Source organism: Rhinatrema bivittatum, chromosome 13 (assembly GCF_901001135.1).
Source record: "Rhinatrema bivittatum chromosome 13, aRhiBiv1.1, whole genome shotgun sequence".
In the NCBI taxonomy this organism is placed as follows: Eukaryota; Metazoa; Chordata; class Amphibia; order Gymnophiona; family Rhinatrematidae; genus Rhinatrema; species Rhinatrema bivittatum.
In genome coordinates, this window is record NC_042627.1 from 74,954,591 (window position 1) to 74,972,665 (window position 18,075).

Genomic DNA, 18,075 nt, shown 5'->3' on the forward strand with positions numbered 1-18,075 from the left:
TGCAAAGACTTTGCATGAATCAAATCCTCTTTGTCTACGCTTCATATATTTTGACTAACAATATTAAATCAAAGCTGGGTCTCAGAGTGCTATAGAAGCTGGAGGGGAATTCCTGTTGTGTAGGTGGGAGTAAGAGAGAAAAGCCCAGGAAGGCAAAGTGAAAGACGAAAAACAAGTCAAAATTAAGAACCCAAAATATAAGCTAAATCCATTTTCTCCTTATTTCGAGATTTTTGTCTTTCATCCTTCCTTACATTATCTTAATCCTGTTTCCTTTTCTACTTACTAAACTCTTTCTTTAATGGGAAAATCTGAATGAGCTATAAAACATGCACAGGAACTCAGACCCTAGCAGTTCCTGATCACTTTAAACACTGATTAAGCTACTATATACATAGGTTAAAACGCAACAGGATATTTTTCCTCTACGGCTTTAGAGTAATTTTTATCATCTGCTGGAATCATGTTTTCTGTCCATTTTTCTGTCTGCAATATAATAGAGTAACGTATGTATTAGACGGCACCGTGGATCAAGATCCGATCTCATCATATCCTAGAGAACGGGGGTGCCAGTTTCCGAGCCCCCTAGACTTCAAAACACAGGGTTCCAGATTCCAGGCACAGCTATCCATAATTTTACAACAAACCTTTCTAAAAATATTTGTTAGCCTACAGTAGAATTTTGGGATCTACAAGCAACTTTTCCAATGGTTATGCAGATATGTTTGCTGAGCTTCTGCCTGACATAGCGAAAGAGTATGTGACGTGCAGGCACATGTCCAGCGAGGAGTGAACTTGCGTAGAACAAAGAAAGTTTTCTTCCCTTCCTGCTGTGCAGAAGGACAGATCTTTGCAAAACAAAATGCTCTCAAGTTTCATGGGGCACAGCCTACTTTTGAGCGGCCCCGGTCATTGTAGCTTTATGGGCTGCCAGTTGCCGACTGAACGGGCTCTGCGGCTTGGGTCAAGGATATCCCAGAAGGGAGGATAAATCCTGGAACCCTAGGCAGCTTGCACCCTCCTGCAAAGAGCGCTGGTTGGAAAGCAAACTCTAAACAGACTCAGCAAAGTTTACTGAGCAGGATACAACGGTTTTGTGACAAACGCAAGCATGGCTAAGCTCAGAAACATCATTGTCTTTCCTCATCAGACAAGGGCTTGTCCTTTGGATTGCATTCCCAATAAACACAATGAATCGTATTTATCCAAAGATGGCGTTTGTACAGAAGGGAAGAGGGAATGTTGTAGGCATGAAGCCAGGAGCACCAGTGGGGCCCAGAAAATTCAAGAGATGTTGCACAGATGACTTGCACGATGAAGGAATAAGGCGTTCCAACCTACAATTCCCTTATGACAATGATTTTCAAATGATTTTGCCTGGGGGCCTACGCAGTTTGCTGGGTAAAATCGGCCATTAAAAATTGTCCTCCAGCTCTGCAGGTAAAAGTACCTGGGCATTTTCACAGGGGCAGGGGAGGGTGGGGCTGACAAGCAAAGCATGTGAGGATCTCATTTTGAAATCCCTGCATGTGCTTTATGGTGCCTCACACCTGCCACAAAGCACATGCAATGACCCAGGGATACTGCAGTACCTGCGGTGCCGGCTCTCTGCGGGGGAAACTCTGCTTCAGCCTGGCCTCAAAAACATGGAACTAGCTGTCCATCCTAAGAGAGGTCCATATTAATTTCATATCCTAATGTATAAGATGCTGCATTTGTTTCATAATGTTAAGGAAGTCTCATCACAGCCTAGAGAATGGGCTTGTGGTAGAGTTATAAACACAGACTGAGTCAGCATAAACTTAACTGGTCTTCTCTTTCTTTTGTTGAATGTCTAAATCCCTAGAATGGGTGGTGGACGAAGGGGAACAGTTGGGATTTTTTTTTTTTTTTTTTAGTGATTTGGAGCATCACTGGTTCGCATATTTTTCCTTTTCTCCCAACTTTTGTGAGGTTGGATAAGATTCATTTTCTCTGACAATGTTGACCAGATACTTGGCTGCTTGTTCTTTCTATTCATATCACAGTTGCTTACTCTGAAAGCTATGAGCAGAAAGAACACAGTTGAAGCTTCACAAACCAGCAGCTGAGCGTGTAAAAGCAATTTCATACAAAACAAAGCAATTATTGCCCAGAAGTCAAAGAATGGGCATCTGCAGTCTGAAGATCTCAGTGGTAGTTTCAGGAGGAAACTTCAAAAACTACAATAGCAGGAAAATAATTTTCCAAAAAATAAAAATCTCTACCTTATTTAGTATTGCCACCTCACCCCAAGTCATCCTAACTGGCTGATCCATTCTTGGTGTTGCCTCATTGATTTTCTTAGGGAAATTAGTGGAGAAAATTAGAATGACCAATCCATGTATTCAAATGGGGCAAAACCAATATAGGATCAACCTGGCAGCCTGAACCCCATCTCTTCACTGACCCACTTCTCCCCAACACACACATCCCCCTCCCCCTTACCGATTTCGATCTTTTACACATATTTTTAATAATTTTTGATGCCCTGGATAAGAACAGTACAAAAAACGAAAGCCAATGAAATGGGAGCTATGGGTAAAGTCTGCCATCTCAGTTTTAGGCGTGTCAAATTCGCACAATGCACTGCAGTTGATATCACTACATAGAGGTGAAGGAGGGATAGAGCAAGCAAAAGAAAAAAAGAAACTTGAAGATGGCAAGGTCCTGGTTTTTGTGTCAAAATGGATTTTACCCCACTTTCTACCCATTCCTAAATCAGTCATAGTCTTGAAAATGGATAATTATATTTGCTTGTTGATGCAGATATAAAAGCTCATGAGCACCTGGCAATTTTATATACATAGGAGGGGTAATTTTTCGAAGAGACCTCTCTGGGTAATATGCAGACAAAGTTTCCATGCATGTTATGTTTGCTTGTACATTTACTTGGATTGAGGGAAGGCTTCCTGGTGGGGAGGACTTATGTACATAATTTTGAATTTCCAAAGGTATGTGCACACATTTTCATGGAAAATATGTGCTGATGTTTTAGCAGGTGTAACTATGTATGGGTAGGTTTAATGACATATGTTTCAAAGTGGACTTGTCCGCTAACTTATGCATGATGTTACAGAATAACCTTCAAAATACTTCCATGTAGAATATTAAGAATTTCAAACAGAAGGACATTTTTTTATATATATATAAAAGACTTCTACAAAAAAAACAAGGCAATCATCAGCTATTGTCTCAGTGCATACAAATATACTGGAAATTTAATTTAAACAGCATCTTCAACAACAAACATTCAAAAATATGTTAATCAATAAAGAAAAATAGATGTAAAGCAGCTGGAATTCTATTTGAAATATCACAGTCGAAAAACATATCCCTGAAACAATACCCAAGCCACACGAGTTTCAACACATTAGGTGTCTGTGTCAAGGGTCCAAACACTTATCTGTGATTCATTGATTCATCAACTTCTTGTCCTTCCAGAATGACAGTTTTTTCAAATGCCAAGGCTTAATACCTCAAGCTCAAATGGAAAGCTGCATTGTTTTTTAGCTACTGTGAAAAACAAAATTAAAAGTTAGCATTATCTTATGTCCTATATATTTTTAAGAGCATTTTATAAAAAAAAAAAAAAAAAAGCTAATGTTAGCAGCAGTTCAGTAATGTTCCTTTTTGTCATATCTCCTTTGTCACAAGAGCACCAGCAAGCTAATATTAGAAAAAGTGTGTTCTTGCATAATTAGAATGAAAAAGCAGGAGGTGATCCAAACACTGCAACAGCTCATGCATATTAATTATGATGGTGTAGTTTTACTAGACGTGTGATTGCATGGGGAAAGTATGACAGTACTATTGCATCATGATGTGATCATTAAAAGATGACATTGAGACTTCTGCCATGGAACTCAGTTGCTGCCGTGAATCCTCTCCTGATGGGATTCTTGATGTCGGGAATATTTTCATACATAGGCAGCTCTTCTGTTCATCCTGGGCGCTCCAGTTTGCTGCACGCCTCCCACATGTGGTGCACATGCTATTCTACAAGCGCAAAGTTGTGGAGTACTTCATGGGAACAGAAGGCCATATACCTTCTATGTCTCAACATCTGCAGATGTTGGTTTGGTTTTTTTTTAATTTTATCTGTTATGCTTTCTTTCACTTTTCAAAGTCATAAAGACAGGAAAAATCATCCTCTCCTCTAGAATGTTCCAATTTTCTGTAGCAATTTTTTTAATGGAAATATATGAGTCACAATGGGGGTAATTTTGTAATTGCCCGCACTGGTGCAAAATCCGTGGGTATCTTTACACAAATTTTCTAGGTGAAAATATGCGCCTGCTTGAACTGAAAATAATATAGGAAAATGACTTGCACACATGTGTACCACCTACTTTGTGTGAGTAATTTTGCTGAATAAAAAAAAAAAAATTACACATGCTTTCGGATATTCAAAAGTATGCACATAATTGCACAGCGCTTTCCAACCCCTCCCTGAGAACGTCTCCTCTTTCTGCAGGTAAAGCTTCACATGCAATGGCAGCATGCACCTAGGTTGACCCGCACACAGGGCTGTCATGTTTCCAAAAAGCCTGTTTCCCTGGGTAAAGAACTGTTTTACCTGCAGAAATGACTTTTACAATGGCCCTTCCCCTAACACAATCAACTTTTAAAAGATAGATTAAGAGGCTGAGGTTTCGGGGTATTTCCGAAACTGTAATGTGAGGTTTACGTTGGTCTAATACTGAACAGAATCTTGTATTAAACCCCATGACTTGGTTAATGGCAACGCTTCAGCGGTTTAAGTTTAAGGTCTACGTTGCTGCCATCCATCATCTGCATGTTCCCTCTCGCGAGTGTTTGCTAGGGCTGAGTCTGTGATCGATAGAATTTGGATCAGACAATAGGAAAAGGTTGCAAAGTCACATCGGAGAAGGTGTGTGAGCAGGCAGAAAGTTCTGCAGGCTGTGTTCAAGACAAGAGTCTGTTGACAGGTCATGAAAAATGGGTCATTATAAAATTCATGTTTAGGCTGCACCAGTCTGGGGATAATGCCATTCGTCACAGCAACACCGGGCCGCTAATGAGCCCGCATTGCATATTCATGTCAGTGGTGTTCCCCACTCCCTCCCACCCTGAGCCAGTGCCTGGTAAATATCTCCACCTCACTGCCGCAGCTCAGCTTAGGCCTCTCTCTCTCTCTCTCTTTTTTTTTATATTTGTTATGTTGCAGCAATTACACTGTAAAAGTGCTGCAACAAGATTGATTGCTCTGATCTGTAGTTCAATTGTAAATTAGAATACACATCCCCCTGGGGACACACAGCCCCTATTTGTGATTAAGAAAAAAGCCCCATAATAGACTAATAGCTAAAGTTCTCTCTCTTTTACTTTCAGGCAATTAGCTTGATGAAATGGCCTCTTTTCTGTACCCTGGAAGTGTAAACCGATATCATAATGAAGTGTATGATGTTTATTCTATTATTTTCACCTTGCCATGTATGCAAGAATGCATAAATAATGACTGCCATACAGTACATTTACTGCTTCGGAGCTAAACTACTTCTTAAAGATGCAGTGTCGACTTCTATAGCCGGGTTATATGCAGAAATGTACGCAAGCTACTACTACGACGACTACCTATCATTTCTGTAGCGCTTCTAGATGTACTGTACAAGCACACATAAGAGATAGTCCCTGATCCACGGAGCTTATAATCAAGACAAGACACAAATAAGAGGCTAGAGCTGTGTCCGTACAGTGCTGCATATGTCTAGTAGTGCTTCAAAAATGACCGATAGTAGAAACGGTATATGAAATTTCTTCAGCCTAGAAATGAGGTTAAAATCAATAAAATTAACATCAGAGAGAGAGCCAGAGTTTTGGGATGGATTTCAAAATGGCCAACGAGAGAGGCACCAACTCAAGAAATCTATTCCAGACCTGTGGTGTGACAAGACAGAAAGTGCAGAGTCAGGAGGAGAAGGACACGGATAAGAACCTACTTACCCAATGAACTGTCCTTATTGCTATGTGCACTGCCTTGTTTAACAATTTAACACTGAACTCCACGTATTGTCTTTCTGAAACCGCTATGGGACTTCCATATTTTCAAAGCACATAAGCCACAAGATTTTACATGATGGGGCATCGAGAGATATAAAGTTACCGTTAAGTTCATGAGAAAGCATTAAATGTATGGCATCGTTGATCATGGAAGTTATAACATCACTGGAAACAGAAATCCTTGATTTATAGAAACATTACAGGACATTCACCTAACAAGTTATTCTCAGCCTTGCCCTAGAGAGATCATATTGGTGTTGAGGGGGACGGGGGGGGGAGGGGGACCTGAGGCTTTAATATCCGTGCTGATTCATTTCTTGGTCTGGTTCCTAAGAACTCCTGCCAGTAATCAGTCAGGTCTGGTTGTACGATGGCGGTTGTAGATACACAGAGAGAGCTCCACTGGGACCTGGATTTAGCTTTATCAATTCATTTCATGTAGGTCACCAAATATAGAATATTATTCATAATGCTTTGGTCTAATAGAAGAATCTGGGTTCCAGACTCAACCCATTGAGCCTTCTAGTAAAAATCACCATGAACCGATAAGAGACTAAATGTAGTTATTGGAAATATTTGTAGTGGCTCTGACTCCCTAAGAGCAGTAGTAGCACTAGCCATGGCAGAAGGACACAACATTTTTCTGCAGGAAGATAGGATACATTTTGTTCAATGATGCTATTTACATGTACCATTTCCTTTTGAAACAGGTGAAGGTTTTGTTATGTGTTGAAACCCATGTGTTGGATTTTATACTCTCCAGTAACACTGGAAAATGTTTAGAGCTATTCAAGTAGATGAACTAGGGAGCATCACATCAAAATGAGGAAACAAATATCAAGAGAATAACTGGACTATATGATATATATTTTCAAAAGTTTGCTCTTCATGAATTTTGAAACAGTTCAAATAAATACAAGTGAACTTATATGCCACTATTGTTGGTGCTCTTTACCACCCTCACAGTGCCTTGGTCTGTTCACGACACTCTTCATTCTGCTTTGCCCCTGTCCCTTGGGTTATTGATGCCAATCTTGATGTCACTTTGCACACTTAGGCCAGGATTCATCATTCTTCGCAGAATGATGAATCCTGCGAAAACGGGGGGCAGGGGGGGCAAAGAGGGGGGCCTGCAAATGCCTGCAGCCTTCACACCACAGTGGTGCGCCGGCTGCCGGCTTTCGCACCGAATAGCGCCACTGTGAAAGGTGGTGCTATTTGGCGCGCTACTGCCAACGATAATGTTAGTAACATTATTGCCGGCAGCAAAGACACCGCCGACTCCATCCCCCCCCCCCCCCGCCCCGACTCCTCCCCTCCCCCTAATTTGCATGATATCATGTGATAGAGGCTTATCGCATGCGATACGGCCATATCACGTGTGATAAGCCTTTGATAAATGACCCCCTTAGAGTGCTGTTCCTCCACTGCTACCTACCTGCAAATCTCATTAAAATTGGATAGAAACCCCCAATTTTAGAGCTCAAAATAGGATGCATTACTTCTCCTTGGACATTAATGGAAAACAAATGAATAAAGAGGTCCATATTCAAAAGCCATTTAGACAGATAATGTAATAGTCATCCATCTCAATTTACAGTTATTGTTTGTAAGATTTTGGGTGAACCCTTGGATACTGTGGCTGCTGACCATGCCTCAGGGGGAAATCCCATGAGGGGTCACAGGTCAGGCTCAGCTTAGGACACATAACACTTTTATTAACAGTATTGAGGAGCCACCAGAGGTGGCAGTAGTGAGCAGAGATGAAGCCCGGCTGGGCTTGTAGTCCCTCAGGCTCTGGAACAGTGATCCCACAATGGCTGTGCTGTAGTGAAGAGAAACTGAGATAGTGAGTACAATGAAGTATATGCAGGGTTCTGGAATAGAGCCTCACACAGCGGTCTCTCTCAGTAGGAATCACAGGAGCTGGAATAGAGGCAGGCCCTCGAGGAGCGAGTACCTGGTTCCAGGGAATAGCTCTGAGAGAAGTATGTATTTATTTATTTATTTAAAATCTTTTCTATACCGTTGCTAAGTTTAAATACCATCGCAATGGTTTACATGTAGGCACATATTTAATGTAGGGTAAAATTGTACTATAGTACATTCTAACAGGTGCCGTCAAAGGTTCGGTTACAATATATCATTAGACAAAATAAGTTTTAGAGGAGTGGGTCATGACCCACTGGTAACTCACTGGTGGTGTAGGCAGCGGTGTCTTCCAGGCAGAAGTGAAGTCCAGGCAGCGAGTCCGGGTACATGGGCCCTTGAGGAGCAAGTACCGGTTCCAGACAGCGACCTGAAAGAGAAAAGAGAGGCCCCTGAGGAGCGGGTACCCCAAATAGAGTAAGTCCAATAATGGAGAGGCAGAGTAGCTAGGTACGGAGAGCGAATCCCATCCGTAAGGAGTTCCTGACCTTGCTAACCCGATTAGCTAGCAGTAGTGTAGGCTTTTTGTATCCGGGATGTGTGACATCATCACAGGGGGACGCCCCTGAGGTTCGCGCCAAAGAAAGTATTTGAAGCAGGGCCATGCGGCGCGCACACCCTAAGGCAGCTGGACAGCACGGCGGGAGGCAGCGCCCAAGCCGGACCGGGGATGCCGGAGAGGATGGCAGGCAGACGCTGCGGCAGCCAAACGTCCATCAACCGCGGGAGGAATCGCCAGAGAGGTAAGGAGGGCGGAGTGGAGACATCGGGCAGTGACAGTCTTAACACTTACCCAGCTATGTTCAGCCTTTATCCAGCTATATTCTAGCTGGCTAATAAATTAGGTTAGAATTTAGCCATATAAGTTAGGGGTGTCCAGGGGTGTAACTGGGAGGAGTTGAGTTAGGCAGCTAACTCCAGTATTCAGTTAACCAGCTGACTTAGCTGGCTAAGACCTGGATTCACCACTCTTACGCAGAATGGTGAATCCAGCGAAAACGGGGGGCGGGCCTGCGAAAGCTGGCAGCCATCGCACCACCACGGTGTTATCGCTGCCGGCTTTCACACCCAATAGCGCCATCGTGAAAGGTGGCGCTATTGGGCGTGCTACTGGCGACGATAACGGTGCTTACCTTATCGCCGCCAGCGAAGACATCGCAGCGAATGCCTCCTCACCGTCCCAACTCCTCCCCTCTCCGACTCCACCCCCAGCAAGCTATCGCACTCGATAAGCGATAGAAAATGACCCCCTAAGTCTGGTTGAGTCAAAGGGCTGTCCTAAAGTTAGCTGACAATAGTTAAAGGTCTGATTCATCAAGATATTTTCCTGTAGGCATAGAACGGGAGAAATGCCTTAGTGAATCAGATAGCCAGCTCTATTGAATAGTGTGGCTGCACTGTTGAATATGCCTCCAAAGTTAGCTGGATAAGTTTATCTGGATAAGTTCCCCTCCCCCCCCCTCCATGTCTAGGGGGAAAAAGCTTAGTAAATAAGGCCCTAACTTTGCTCTCCGGAGTGTGTCTGAATATAGACCTCGACATGAATAAACAAAAAGAAAAAATGTTTTTTATTCAACTGAACAAAATGAATCATGGAGGCAAATGAACTGAAAGACCAAACCAAACTGTACATTTTTTCCGTGAACATCCTTAATAAACCGTAGGCACCTAAACTCCTCTGATGAGCAGATGCTCAGTGGCTGTCAGATGCCTCCCCTATTAGAGTCATGTGAAGGCCCACCCCAAACATTGAAGATCAAGTATGTCCCAGCCGCCACCATCATTCATAACTAAACCATTGCAAAAGGGAGAATTGTGGAAATCCCAGCCATAGAAACTGAATGATAGATCGATTCCTCCTACGTAAGACTTACAAATGACCTAACTATGGTCATTAAGTAATCAAAAACCTGATCAAGGACAATGAAAGTACTAGTTCCCTCTCCCCTTGCCTTAGCCCTCAGAAATGTGCCCAATCTGCTGCTCTGCTATGATAAAAGAAAAACAAGGAGGGAAACCCCCCTTCCTTGATGTCCTGTCATCCGCTGCAGAATCGCAGGTCCTGAGGTGTAGCAGGTGAGAAGTTTCACTTGCCATAAGAGGGGGTTGAGATGGTGGGGCAGACGGCAACCAGACTTAATAGGCTCCTAGGTTTCCAGCACACATCCCTCTATAGTGATTGAGGGAGCTGCCAACAGCAGAAAAATCACCCACTGCCAATTGCCCAAACACAGCATCCCCGTGCAGTCCCCCACTTAACCTAACACCCTTGACTTCCGCAGAGACGAGATGCAGATTGATGAGGTGGCAGTCCAGGTGATTCCCAACATTATGGCAGCATCAGGATCTGATAAGAGAGGCACTGGGGCCCAATTTGTGGCACAGGTGTACATGCCCTAAAACCTTACTGATGTCAATTTGGCACTTTTTTTTAATTTTTCAAGAAACAATAAAATCTCTAGATCATCTCCACTTGGATTTCAAACTTTTCTGGCATTTTTAAAATGCTTGTACAAGATTCCAATCACCCTGAACATTGAGGGATGGGGAGTCGCAGTCAGAGAGAAACTCCATCCAACAAAATAGACCTGTCCATTACAGGTTTTGAATCCTCAACATCAAGTTTAAAAGGATTTTATTTTTCAACAATGTAGTCATAAACTAAAGATCTGAATCATGTTCAAATAAAATGCCAGCACATTTCCACTTTGAGAATATGGCTTTGTTAGGTCCAGTTTGTCTTCAACCTGTATCCTTTGGTTTCCCAGTTCAGAGACTCTAGCAGTGCTAAATTTTTCCTGGGACTATTGTGTCTTTCACCTGAAACTACTTGAACCCACCTCCGCTGTCAGCCCATTGGACCAGTAAGAGTCAACATTGATTGGTTGGACTCTATAGCTTCTAATTCAGGCCTGATTTTCAACAACTTGGTCAGCCCTCCATGCTTGTGGCCAGCTAAGTTCTTGTTTGTCCCGCTACTTCCTGTGAGTTTGCTACTTCCTGTGAGTATGCCTGTTACACTATTTCCTGCTTAATATGGCCGCCTGCCTTTTCCTGTTCATGCTTTCTTGTCTTCATCTTCTTTTCTTGGACTGAATCTCCTAGTTTGAAGCCTGGCCTGACCTGGTTCTACATCTTTTCCAATCACAGACTTGTTACTGCTCTCATGGTACAGACTCTAGCTTGCTTTTGATTATTTTTTGGAACTGTCTCAAGAATAATAACTTGCTGGCTTATAAACGAACTCAATAACTGATCCATATTACTATGAATGCAGCAGTGGAAACCTTGCAAATGTTCCTCAAACCTGAATGCAGAACAAGAATGGAAGCATCCTCAAAATCACAGAGGTATTTCCGTTCATCTATTGTCAAAAACATGGAACTAATATTCTTTAGCTATTGAGCTATTTAGAAAAGTGGTTAGCATATGTAATAAAATAAATAAATAGGTGTTATAATTGTATACTCTTTGTAATATTACCACTTTGGGGGAAATTATCAAAGGCTTCAGTGCAAAAAACTGGAAGTTTGGTTTAGGTTTGTTTATTAACTTGTATTACCGCCTTTCAGAAACAATCAAAGTGGTTTACAATAAATATCAAGTTACTCGTATAAGTATCATGGTCATGTGCAAGTAATGTTTTCTAAAAGCCAGAAGTATGCACCCGCTATCGGTGCTGTACATGAATGTAAATGAAATGAAAAGGGACAATTTAGGAGCAGTCTGAGGCAAGGTGCACAAGATGCCTCTCTATCAGGCCGATTCCGAAAGGATCACGGGAGAACAGGTGCTCCGTGTCGAGCGCTCGCTCTCCCAACACACTCCCAGCCACCTCTCCTGGGTACGCGATCCTATATTTAAATGAGGGGTCATGCCAAAAAGAGATGCTAGGGATGATTATGTGCCCTTAGCGCCTCCTTGGTCCAGGAGAGGTGACTCTGTCAACGGGTTCAGGAAACTGACACCGGCACATTTTTATTTGTTATTTATTTATTTTTTTACATTTTTGGTTCCTCCGACTTAATATCACTAGGGTAAGTAGTATTTTCTGCAGTATTTTCTGCTTTTCTGCACACTTTTTTGGGCTGCTTTAAATTGTGGGGAATGGCCGCACGTTTTACTTTCAGAATTCAGGGTGACCAATAGCCTCATCAACAGTAAAAGTCAAGTAGAAGATTAGTTGCCTTTGTAATTGCTCCACTGTTGTTCCACCTCTCTCATTTTCTCCCAGTCTTCTAGTTCTCCCTCCAGGTACTTCCTCATCTCAACAAAGACTGTATTTTTGGAATTCAAAACCCGGGTCTTTGTGTGACGTTTCCATATCCTATTTGTGATATGAAACCATACCGTTTGATGATCACTGGTGCTGAGGTGGGCACCCACCCGGACTTTAGAGACATTATCCCTGTTAGTGAGCACTAAATCAAGTATAGCTCTCTTTCCCCTGTCCATGAACAGGTAACAGTTCTGAAAAGGCAATAGTCTTCGCCATATGCCTAATCTGGAAATCTCTCTGTACCACTTGGATGCTGTTTCTAGAAAGGTTGTTGGTTCCCAGATGGATGATAATATCAATTTTAGAGTCTCTTCTTTAATCGCCTTGACTATTTGAATAGCATTTCTAACGGCCGATGATCCTGGAAAGCTTTTAACTGTAGTATTTCCCTGGAAAAGAGTTTCCAAATTAGTGTCTCTAATAGTCAAATCCTATGTCACCTAGCACAATGAGCTTTTTCTTATGGTTATTGATTTTATTATGGAATTTCTTCATGCATTGGGTTTCTTCTTTATTTTCAGATACTACTTCAATCTCTATCACAAGAACGTCTTCATTATCTAATACAGAAAAGGCATTTTGTACTTGTGTCACTTGAGAGAGCACGTGTCTCCGCATCACAGGTCTTGCTCTACCAGAGCCCACTGTAATCCAGTCGTTCTCGGGTTCTTGTGCGCTCTGTGTAAGTGGGGGTGAACACGTGGGCTTGACAATTGTGAAGAATGGGTGTCTTTGGGTCACAGGTCTTATCCTACATGAGCTCATTGTAAACCCCTTTTTTCTGGGCTTTTGATTTTTCTGTGGTAATGGGGAAATGATTGCTGAATACTGTAAAGTGGGAAAGGATTTTTTGGTGGTTTCTGATACTTTTATTGCAGCTAATTCAGCTTTAAGGTGAGCCAACTCCCTTTTCGTGGAAGAGAGTTCTGAACAAATGGGGCAAGCTCTAACCTTCCAGATGATTTGCCTCAAAATAAAGGTTCCACAATTGTTACATTGGATAGTCCTCATTTTGCTCAATTGATTTAATGGAGAACACCGACAGTTCGGGGGCGGGCCAGGAGAGCGGTCCCGAGTCCCCCGGCACTGCGGCCTGTGCCGGGGGATGCCGAGGCAGCGCGCGCAAGTTGCACAACAAAGGTAGGGGGGGATTTAGGTAGGGCTGGAGGGTGGAGTAGATAGGGGAGAGGATCGTGGGGGGGACACGGGAGGGAACGGAGGCAGGCTGCGCGGCTCGGCGCATGCAGGCTGCGGATTTTGCGCAGCCTTGCACGCGCTGACCCCGGATTTTATAAGATACGCGTGGCTACGCACGTATCTTATAAAATCCGGTGTACTTTTGTTCGCGCCGGTTGCGCGAACAAAAGTACGCGCACGCGTACTTATTTAAGATCTACCTCATAGGCTGTCCATTGTCTGAGGTAGGGAACCCGAGCCATTTGTTATTGTTGAATGGTATGGATTTGTTGTACCCTGCCTAGTAATATGCCGTTGGTGTGACAGGGGGCTGTTGCACTATACAACTTTAGTAGAGGATGATGGTAAATTGCACCCGGGTTAGGGGCTTCCTTCACTTGGATGTGGTAGGAATGTCCAAATCAATGGCGGTAGTCATCCAGATAGAGGCTGAAATCTAGGTGGGCTGAAGGTGACCTGCGTTTAGGATGTGACAAAGGGATTATCCCGACTCTAGGAGGGGTGGGGAGAGATGGAGAAGAATGGTGTTAAGGGACCTGTCTTATTAGGCTTGTTGTGTGTTCTTGGCTCTTGTTTTCCGAATCTCTGTTGTGTTTACTGAGATATTGTGCGAGGGGGCTAAGAGGGAGGCAGGAGTCAGACGTCATGGCTGCACATGTTAGTAAATTGTTTTTGCGTCTCTTCTGCCTCTCATGAAGTGACTGCTAGGACATCCATGCATATCAGTTTTTAAAAGTCCTTCTTAGTGGAATACCTTCAAGGGTAAAGTTTTCAATATTGTGTAAAGTATTCTGCATAATACATTTTTTTTCTGTAGCTAGCTTAAAATCTTTCACGATGCACTGGATTGGTTCACATGATTTAGAAAATAGACAGAGTTACAGTGTATGTTCATGTGCACGAATTAAAATGCAATTGTGGAAAAATGTATGCCAAATGATGTCAAGCCGGCCACAGAGAACAAGAGGGGTTTCATTATTTACAATGAACAGTTAATTGGAGGATAGAGCATATAATGGTAACCAGCTGTCAACAAGAAATAGCCAAATAATGGACAGATGATGCACACAAGACTTCTCAAAATTACAAAGCTTAATTCTGGTTTGTTTGGGGTTTGTTTGGTTTTTTTTTCAGAAATCAGGTGCTTAGACAATTTTTTCATGTTTATCCTTAAAAAAAAAAAAAAAGAATGGTTATTAAGTTTACTATCCAGTTCACTGACTGAGCATGAGGCAGCAGCGTCTAACCGAATCAAAGAGGTGTTGAAGTCGCTTTACTTTTTTAAACCACTTCTTCCTAGCTGAACAGAACAATATCATCAATATCTTAATCTGTATCTTAAACAGCTAGTGGAAGATTTGTAAACAATCGGTCTTAGGAAAATCAGGAGGAAAGTACTAATTAGACCAGTGCATGCAAATTTTCTCTCATGCATATTCATTGTGGATATCCTGAAATCCTGCCTGGCTGGGGTATCCCCGGGCAGGGTTGGGAATCCACTGAATTAGACTGAGGTTTACTGCAATTTTGTAAATGCAAAGAAGGTTTCTTGTTCTGTTAATAGTAGCAAGCAGGCACATTTTTAGTTTTACAGTACTCAGAGCTGAAAGCTGCGTATAGGATGTGATGTTTTGTGTGAGGGGCCTGCTGATTTTCTCAGACCTGATCCTGAATAAAACAGAAAGGGCTGAGAACTTTTCTAGGATAACTAGTCTTTTCAATCTGCCTGAACATGAAGATGTCCTTATTCAGTCTCTGTCCGGCTAACTTGCAGGTATATGCATGCAATAGTGCAACCACACCATTGACTATAGCAGCCTATCTTAAAGTTAGAAACATAACTTTATCCGACCAACCTTAGGACAGCTCTTAGACTCAACCCAACTTAGTCAGATAAGTTATCCAGTTAACCAGATAACTTATCTGGCTAACTCAACTCGTCCCAATTATGCCCCCTGGAACCCCCCTATCTTATCTGGCTAAATTCCAGCCAGCTAACTTATTAACTGGCTAGAATCTAGCCAGATGAGTGCCCAACTCTTCAAGTGGCCAGATAACTTCTGAAATTAGCCGCTAAATGCTTTTGAATATGGACCTATGCGTTATGTTAAATATATTTCTCTAGGGATCTGCATTTGCTTCAAATGATGGGTATTCCACATCAAAAAGAGACCATTTTTCTTTAAATTTGAATTACCCAAAATAAATATGTCTCCCTATGAAAACCCTGAAATATTTCAGTTGTTTTTGTTTCAGGCAACAGTGTGTACTATTAGCAAATTGTAATGCACTATTTCACAGAAATTTATTTATTATTTATGTTAAATTGTGGACCTGTCACTAATCAGTGCTGTGGGATACTTGGCTGGGGTGAGTCAAGGCCAGCTGGAGTCTTCCTGGCCCTTTCAACTCCCCTTCCCTCCTCTCCTTCCATTCCTCCAGAAATCTGCTGGGAGGGGACTTCCCCAGCCTTCACTTACCTCTTCCGTAGGGGTCTAGGCAAACAAAAGGGGCAAGATAGATCTCCTCTTACTCCTGCCCTGATGGAATCATTTTAAAAATGGCTGCAGCTGGCTCTGAGACCATCATGGAATGTGACATCAAAACGTGCCAGTCTCAGACCTGGTCAGTGCCATATAAACATAAGATGGCGCCGGTCTCAGTCCTGGTCAGTGCCACATAAACATAAGATGGTGCTGCCTGTCCCTGATGTCACACCGGGTGCCAGTCTCAGACCTGCTCAGTGCCACATAACCATAAGATGGCGCTGGTCTCAGTCCTGGTCAGTGCCACATAAACATAAGATGGCGCTGCCTGTCCCTGAGACCGGCTCCATACTGATGTCACACCGGGTGCCAGTCTCAGACCTGGTCAGTGCCACATAAACATAAGATGGCGCTGCCTGTTCCTGAGACCGGCTCCATACTGATGTCACACCGGGTGCCAGTCTTAGACCTGGTCAGTGCCACATAAACATAAGATGGCGCTGCCTGTTCCTGAGACCGGCTCCATACTGATGTAACACCGGGTGCCAGTCTTAGACCTGGTCAGTGCCACATAAACATAAGATGGCGCTGCCTGTCCCTGAGACCGGCTCCATACTGATGTCACACCGGGTGCCAGTCTCAGGGTCAGCCAGTTCCATTTTTTAATGAATTTCAGCGGAATCCCCACGGGAGGGGGTACCGGCCCGAGCAGATTTCTGGTGGGAGGGCGGGAGGCAGATCGTAGGGGCCCAGAGTGGCCCTGGTAGAAGCCCTGTGGCCTGGTGTCTAGGCAGGGTAGAAGCTTGGGAGGAAGTGACAGTGGGGGCCCCAAGGCTCCCTGTTTTGATTTCATTTTTGTTTTTGGGTTTTGCTAGTTTTTTTAATGTTTTTTACGTTTTGGCAAGGTGAACCATGCGGAAAATAAACATTAAAATGAAACAGAAACAGAAATATTGATGGCAGATAAAGGCCACAAGGCCTATCTAGTCTGCAATTTTCCCCTTCCACAAAACCCAGTTGACCTCTGGCTTTATCCTCACTTCCTCACAGCTAAAGCTCCTCTGTGCTTATCCTATGCTTCTCTTTTTCTACTCGTCCTCCTGCTCCTTTCGGTCTTCTAGCTCTGTTGAAAGCAGGGCCCGGATCTGCAACTACCCTGGGATTTCCCCACATTTTCATAGCTCTTCCCAGCTTTGCTTTTATTCAAGACCCAGTCGCACCGACAATCCTCAGCTAGGGGCCCAGTTCTTTCAGGAACTCTGCGATCCCGGGCCCCACTCTTGCCATCAGATGTCTGCATCGTGTGATGATGACTGTGAAGGCTGCCTCCATGGCATCCCCAGCTCCAGAATCAAGCTGGTCTGCCAGCAGCCCAGTCCTATCCTGTGCTTTCCTGAATCCTGGCAGCTTTTGCCTTTCAGCTCTTCTGGGGGGGGGGGGGCTTTTCCATATATCTGCCACCCTCCAGTGATGAATTATTTCCCTCTGCTGCTCTTCAGTCAGACCCCCCTTGCTGCCTCGTACCATGATTAAGGATCTGACAGAAGTTGAAATCAGAAGTCGTATTTTTAAAAAAAAGAATGTGACATTCACAGAGATATCAGATAAATATTATTAGAATTTTTGCCCTTGAATTCTAGTGGCTAAAGAATTCAGGAATATTATGTGTCATGTTAAAATAGCATTTAAAAAAAAAAGTCATAGGACAAAGGATATCGACACTGTACATTTTATACTATAGATTGTGTGCAATCAAGGTAAATTGGCAGGTTAAGTTAGAATTATGTTTGATGTCCAGCTGTGATCAAGCTGATACAAAAATTGCGGAAATTGTTGTGTGCATTTTGCCTGCTTTTCCACGCGTCTTCCAGATTGCTATGAGGGCATTAATGAGCCTCCCTGTGGGCCTTGCAGCTACTGCAAGCTCATTTTCAAAGGTAAACTCCTCCTTAGGCACCCAACTGAACATTTTGTTTTTAACTGACCTCAAAGTTGATCAGACTTAGGAAACTACCTATCTTCCCCATCTCTGCTTTTGAGATGAAACTGTTTGCATAGACTTAACCTCTGTCAGGTCAGGCTGATACGACTTGCAATAATACTCTTGTAATAATAATAATAATAATAATAATAATAATAATA